This window comes from Pezoporus flaviventris, unplaced genomic scaffold (genome assembly GCF_033815535.1).
Source record: "Pezoporus flaviventris isolate CSIRO_AGI_PZ_B2104156 unplaced genomic scaffold, CSIRO_AGI_Pfla_v1 ptg000138l, whole genome shotgun sequence".
Taxonomy (NCBI): Eukaryota; Metazoa; Chordata; class Aves; order Psittaciformes; family Psittacidae; genus Pezoporus; species Pezoporus flaviventris.
The window spans coordinates 1,306,980-1,314,691 of NW_026892686.1; the positions used below are offsets into that span (position 1 = coordinate 1,306,980).

General features: G+C 42.3%; 1 long non-coding RNA gene across 1 annotated transcript; it reads left to right on the plus strand.

The window, feature by feature from the left end:
• Positions 1-4,149: 4,149 nt before the first annotated feature.
• Positions 4,150-7,188, plus strand: LOC133282774 (uncharacterized). The gene is made up of 3 exons (XR_009747702.1): positions 4,150-4,267; positions 6,185-6,433; positions 7,039-7,188. It is a non-coding gene; the product is annotated as an uncharacterized LOC133282774 (long non-coding RNA).
• Positions 7,189-7,712: the final 524 nt, after the last annotated feature.

Genomic DNA, 7,712 nt, shown 5'->3' on the forward strand with positions numbered 1-7,712 from the left:
GGTTTTCATTTCCCTAGGGCTCTGTATTTTGATAGTGTTTGCTTTACCCAAATGTTCGCAGAAGTACAGAAAAGAACTTGCCTAAATCTGTCACCCTCTAGCACATTCAGTGACCAAAACCAGTTCACCTCCACCCCTTCCCCCAAAACAATTCCAAGAATCTTTGAAGCGATGAGGAAAGCCGCTTAGCAGAACACTATTATGAATGTATTTAACCTGCTTCTTGCAGGTAAAACATCTAGAATGGACTGTCCCACCCACAACCAAAAAACCACACACACTTCTTTTTTGCCTTTCTAAAGGCTCCAAAGGCACCTATATTACAGGTAGACTGGGGCTGAACAACAGTCTGGAGCTATCTTTACACTTCTATGTGATCCACTGCTGCCTTATTCCAAGCTACCTGCTGAATTCCTCCTAACTGCTCTCCCTCAGTGGAGGAAGAATGACATGGTCTGTGTGTAAACATTCCTAGTTTAAAGGCAGCTCTTTGAAGTTCATAATCTCTTCCCTCTTTTATACTGCTTTTCATAAAAAGAACACGTGTGCAAATGCTTTATCATGGTGACTGAGACTTGGCATTGTCTTTGATACTGTCTCAGTTTGCTTTGTAAAGGTAACAACAATTCTAGCGCTGGGAACCTGGGCAAGTCCCCACATGCTTTTTTTACTTCTCTGCTATTTATGCCATCAGCTTTTTGCAAGGTGTTCACATGGAACATTACTAGTGGTACAGGTTCTGTTAACACTGCAGCAAAGGGTGTTTCTTCCCTAGCATTCCCAAGCAGAGATGCAGTCCACGGGTAAAGTAGCAGGTTCCTTCTTTCACTTTTGCACCCTCATTTAAATCAGTAATGCCAGTTTTATTGTGCAAATGGGCTTAATGTTCTTAAAGAGTACGGCACAAGCCCCTAACAGTAAAATCTCCACCTCTGCCATTCCTGTTACCACAGCTGTATCAGAATATTGGGATATTTGTACAAGGGAAGTCGTGCTTATACTTAGTCTCATTTACTACGTTTGCACTGTACTAAATGGAATTAAACATAATTACACACCATGTCAAAAACAACTGTAGCTAAGCAGAACTACCTCTGCTCCCACTCATTTTCTCCTTGTGTTAAGCATAAGCACTAAAAATTCTGCATGAATGCAAATGATGAGCTTATTTACTCAAAATGATTAATTACAGTAATAATTAATAACTGACCAATTTTAATAATAAACTATGATTACTGCAGCTCAGAAAACAGCATTCCAAGTACATCTGGGGAAAAACACTGTACATCAACATAAGACACACTTGTCACAACTGATTAAAACTCACAGCACAAGAATTCCTACAGGACCACAAACCAAAAACTCCTTTCCAAAGAGTTCACTGGTTCTAAGGTCTCACCCAATATTCAAAGACTTTCTGCCTACAGCTGCAGCAACAAAAGCATGACACAAACTTAACTTTACCCAACTCCCAAAAACAGGGCTTTAAGAGTTCAGACTTCCACTTGTGTTCTCCCCTTTATAAAGGTGACAAAGACATTTCACCAGCATTACTCTTGTAATTACCCTATGTAATGTGGTGAGTTATAACAAGTTTACTCTATGCAACCTTTAAATAGATAAATTTTGTTGATAGATTGTTATTTCAATTAGCTAGCTGATTTTCTATAATTACAATAGTTTGTCACTTGTTTTCTCCAATTTGCTGCCTCAATTACATAAATTACATTGATTTACAAAAGCACATATAAATAACATACCTTCAATGAAGGATCTGCAAATGGAGCTTTCTATAGGCTCTTCAGCTCTTGGTCCACATGGTACATTTTCCATTGTAAAGCATCACCTCTCAGTCTGTGGGAGACGAGCAACAGAAACACCACTGAGGACAACATAAAGCAAATATTCCTTATGCAAAGCTGTTCTTTCCTCACTGCTTGGTATTTTGCCTAGCCTGTATTTTGGAACACATGTCCCCTCCTTAAAAAGTAAAATTAAAGCAATTACCAGTTTTGTGTATGGCTAAGACAGGTGCCCATTTATGTTTTAGTCTCAGCTCTGCTACCAACTTGTTGTGAGTCCCTTGAGGACTCATTCAGCCTTTTGGCATCTCAGTTAACTCAAGTACAACATAATTAATTCAAATATCTAATCACATATTCACTTTCATCAGGGGACCACAAAGTGACTCCCAAATTATTATTATCAATAGCTCCAAATACCAGAGGTCACAGCAATGCTGTTAGGCTGCTCAAGGCCATCATTTTAAAATGCTTCACTACACAGATAATCTAAAACATAAGGCATGTTGGCTCAGCTGCTGAAATGCAAATGCCACCCAGAGCCCAGTCCTCTCCTGCGATGCACCTTCTGTCAACGCCTACAGCAGGACAAAGTGAGCATGAATTGTTACTACAGCCAAAGCACAGCATCCTGCACCAAGCCCTAAAGTAAGCACAAGAACAGTTTAGGATTGTCCCAGTTTTCCCACATAATGCTCAATTTCCATATTCTCACATCACACAGCATAGTATCACATAATATATTACTATTACTAAAATAAGGGAAACTTAGTCATATTAAGGTTTTTTCATTCTTTCGGTTCATGGACTACAGCATTCTGTTCTTCACCAAGACTTGTCAGACAGAAGCGAGTTAAGTGCTTCAGAATCGTAGGGGGAAGAAACTAAAACACAAAAAGAAATCCCAATTTCTTTCAAGCTTAACCTGTACCATAGAAAGAAATGTGACCCAAAAGCAAATTAGAACTGAGAATAGCTTTCCATCCACCACAACATCAATCCTATAACCTGTAGCATTAATAAGCTTGCATAGACCCTTCTGCTGAAAAATCAAAAAAGGTCAAAAGAAAATGAAAAAGGATTTACATAGAACTCTTCAAAGATGCTATTCTTATTCATAGCGGTGCAACTCTGGAGTCTTTTGCTTTGGAGAGACTGAACTCAAACTAACACAGTTCTGTGGCAAAAGTAACCTCAAATAAAACCTCAACCTTTAGCTCAATATATTTTACCTTTTGCTTCACCAGGTTACTTAACGGCTTTGGTAACAGTAGAAAGAAATTGTAAAGTGATCTGATTGATAACTTAAAACTGAAATGCGCAGAGCCAGGAAAAAGACCCACATAACCTCCAAGACATGGATTCAATTTGCCTATGCTCAGCAGCATTACCCGCCCAGAACAGCTCCATAATTGCCATGTTGCCCACTCGCATCCCATCTGGATGCCTGCCCCAGAGCATAGGTGCTGCTCAGGAAGATTTTCCCCGGCAGCACGTGCAACATCACTGTGGCTGTTGGCTCCCCGACACCGGAGCCCACACGCTATTACCACGGGCTGCTTCACATCCTCTTCACCCCTTGGGTATCAGAAAGACTTCAGTGTTTTTATTCGTGTTTAATTTTGCTTTTCAAGCTTCGAGACAGATAGCAATTGCTGCACATTGCTAACCCACCTAACCTCTTGGCTGGATTACCTTTTGGCTGCGTTTTCTCTTTCAGTATGTTAATAGGAATAGGAACTGGGATTTTCTCCTCCCAAATCTTCCCCTCTTAAATACCAAAACAATACTGTGAAAAGCCCTCTTGTCCACACATACACATTCCATGCTCTATTTTAACATGATTTGCCCAGTTTCCATAAGCTAGAGCCACCTAACTCCGGCAGTCTGCATGAGCTGCAATGAGGAAAGGCCAAATGCTGTGTGAGTAAAATACCTGGCTCACCCGTTGTGCTCCCCTCTGGGATCTCCACTTCTGCCTCCTCCTCTCGCCAGTGTCACCTCGTGTGAGGACCCAGTCCCGGGTACACGGCAACCCCGCCATGTGCTCCCTCCCCGCCGACGCCTCACGCCGATACGACGGCCATTTTGTGTGATGCTGTGAGGGAACCGGCCGGGGCCGGCTCGGCCTTGCCCCACCGGCCCCGAAACCTCTCTCTGCGGGCAGCCGGGAGGGGAGGCAAAGCTCGGCTCAGGCTGAAGGCTTCCTCTCTGCTGTTCAGGTGCTGCCACCCGCTGTTCCGCAGCACAACCGGCGTAGGGCACCGGCTCCTCAGCTACCACAGAGGAGCAGCGAGTGCTCACAGAAGTTTAGCCCTCACCGCATATAAACCAGCCAAGGGCTGCCCCAGCCACTGCCCTCCAGCACAGCTGCCATGGCTGCTCCTCGCAAGCATTACAACCAGCCCCAGCTGCGAGGCTTCCCGATTTAAGTCTGGTAACTTAACCTTTTATGCATTCTTCAGGTGAATAAGGCTCGTTTACACATTATATACACATCCTGTCAGCTATCACATCTAACAGTGGGTGCAAAAACCTCACTGTATTTGGCTTGACACACCAAAGCAACAGATATGCAGTAGCGACACCCAAGATTCTTTCTTCTCTTCCCAACGTACGAAGGCTTTGGAAAACAGGGGATCTTTAATTAGGGCTTTGTTTTGAGCCACCAGCTGCTTCTGAACACTGCAACCACCTTGAAGCATCTGAATTAGAGGCAAATGTGTTGTGTGTCAGCTTCTGGAGATAACAGCTTTATTATGAAAGCCTGTGTTGTGTACTCACACCTTTCCAATAGCTGAGGAAAGCAATAACCCACTTTGAGAGTAATAACACACTTTGTTCATATTATCGGGGAAATAATAAGAAAACAGCAGAGGAAGGTGTTTACAAGCCAGTGCTGGCTCTCTGAGGCCACGGTGGTCTGGCAAAGAGGACAACAGCATGCAGCGTTGTAGTAAAGAGCAGGGCTCATGGCTGGTGCTTGGAGCTGCTCATGATCCTGCAAGCCCAGGGCTCTCTGGTTTGTATCTGGTTGGGCTGAATCTCTTCTGCTCTAAACAGAAATAAACTGTTTGAATTAGGTGGCTGGGCTCCTCCTCTCTCGGTGGAAGGAGCTCTGGCATTGGGATCTCACAGGAGGGACTGCCCGAGGTGCTCTAAGCACCCATGAGAGAGCGCAGTCCTTTCCGCACTATGGAGGGAACCTCAGTGTGCTGAGTGCTCGTGTTCAGTATGAAGCCCAGCCAGGGAGAGTTAGCTCTCTCTCATACTTTAAAGGACACTGGATGAGACAAGCGTAACTACAGCTTGGCTACAACACTGCTTTGAGCTGCAGTTCCATGGCAGCTGAAGTGGATCCATTTCAAACAGCTAACCTGGCATAAAACTAACCCCACCAAAGCAAACAGTAATTAGCTTTTTGATAAGCTTTCTGACCTCCAGCAGGTCTGCACAGGGTCAGAGAAGCACTGGAGCTGGCACAAGTGAGGCTAGGGGCCCACAGCACCCAGCAGTTAGATTAGCACATTAAAGGAAAGGCAGACCACTACAGAGAGCTGCAAGCTTGAAGTAACGATGAAAGTTTATGATACCATACCCACCCTGGAAGAACTCCAGGATTCCCTCTCAGGGACTATATATTCTTTATAATGAAGCTCTTCAGAGCTGGGATCACGTCTGTCTGTGGGGAGGAGGTAGCAATAAGAAGAAGTGGTAGAGAGGATGAAATACTGGATGGAGACAGAAATGATCTGGGTCTGAGCCTGCTTCCAGCTGTGATAATTCAGACACTTTTATTCACATATTTAGAATGAAAAGGAAGAATTCCTTCTGCTGCCACCTTAAACTGAGGTCCTGAAGGGTTTTCCAGTGCCTGCCTCACCTAGACACCATTTAAAACACACTAAAGCAATATTAGAAATTTGCAATGAAGAGAGAAAGAATACTGGAATACAGCTTAAGGAAAAAAGTGGCTGAATACAGTTTGTATACCACAAGAAATCCAATTTGGAGCCTAAAGCAGAGGAGAAAATGATAAAGGTAATATACTTGACAAAGTTTCACAGACAGATACACTGGAGAAATCTATCCAGACCATTTATTCCTCTGTGAACAACTGGATAGACTCATTACAGATTCTGCCTTTGTTGCTCTATAGAAATGAAAATGCTAATTGGTTTACTTGAAGTTTAATTGAAAATTAATAGAATTTCACTAGAGATTTGCAGAATAGGACTAGAGTTAAAACGACATATGATTAAAGTCACACTCAAAACATACTCAAGGACATTCTGAAGACAGCAGCAATGGCATTCCTTTTTAAGTGGAAATAAATATTTGTCATTAGTAGCAACCATTAGCAGAACTCACTATTTTTAAAGGAGTACAGTAATGTGTTGTGATACTTCAGCAAGCCTGTGTCTTTCTCACTGCCTGTCCAACTCAAAGGGGAAAAGAAACTCAGAATTTATTCCTTTTCTGGATTAACAGCATATCTTTATCCCTTGTTGTGTCTTCAGGGACACTCCTCCAAGTGGCCCTACCTTCTAGCTGTCATTTCTCAAAGAAGTTTGATGGAGTTAATGAAAGATAAAGATAATTCATGAAGAGCTACGTTTCTGGTCTTTCGGGTGAGATGAGGCTCCTCAATAGTTGCTCAATGCTTATAAACAGAACCAGCATCAACAGCTGAAGTAATTCAGAGGAAATGAGGTCATCAACTTTGCAGGCATAGATTCATCATCATATGAGACCATTAAAGGACTGGTACCAGGGTAGAACTTGGCCCTTTTAGGAATCTGGAAATACAGAACAGAAAACTGTAGCTCTGCCAGGTGGGTTTCAGTGTAACACAGCTTCTGGTTCTAAGGGGCTTGGAGCTATTCTATTAAAAACAAGATGGAGGGGAAGGAAAAAACAAAATCTCCAAACTATATCAAATTCCATGCTTACTGCTGGGTTTTTATTAGCTTAATCTAAATGCAAGCCAGGCCCCACTGCTCATTTGCATAACCCTGCAGTACTGGACGCTACTGCAGAACCTGGAAAATGCAAGACCTTGACTTTAGACTGTAATTGCTGCAGTTGTAGCTGACTGGGTTAATTCCATGAACACAGACCCTTTGCCCTTAAAAATGTAGAGCATGAGTCACTGTTGAGAAAGAGCTTTGTGAACAGCCTACTGAGTACCAGACTCTGGCTGCCAGACTGCAGACTCGGATCTTACTATTTTTAGGTTCTAATGAAGTTCAACCTTTGACATGGATCAGAATAATCAAGACAATGAAGAAGAGTAATCAGTATAAGAGAGCACCAGAGTTTTGGACCAACTGTGCTAAAAACTATACTTGAAGCACCATCTTTGATTTTTTTTTTTTCTTCTGAAATAAACACATCACACAGCCACTCCATTTCAGTCCTTTTCTTTTTGTGAAGCTTTGGTAATAGATCCTTAAAATTGCTAAATGATGCAATAGTGGAATAATTTGGGTTAGTGAAGCAAAAACACCATACAAGGTAAATCCATCTTCTTGCCATCTCTAATGCATTCTACTGGCAGTCACTGCCTTTATCCTAAATAGGATATTTCACAAGGAAGATGAGTATGCAAGCTTAAGAACAGAAGCCTAACCAAGATCATACAGGAAATTTCCAGGAAGGTCAGAACAAATCAATTGGAATTTGTCCTCATCTGTACATGACAGATGAAAACTTCTTGTTTTCTAATGCTTGAGAATACAAGGAGGACTCAACTGTTAATTGAGCCACTTCCTCCAACAAAATGAGGTCAGGCTGTAAGTTTTTCTAAGAATTCTTAATTCTTAGACACTATTCCCACTGACTTGGCTATCTATCTTCATAAAGATGTAGAAAACTAATAAATATTGAACTCTGTCTCACAGTAACAAT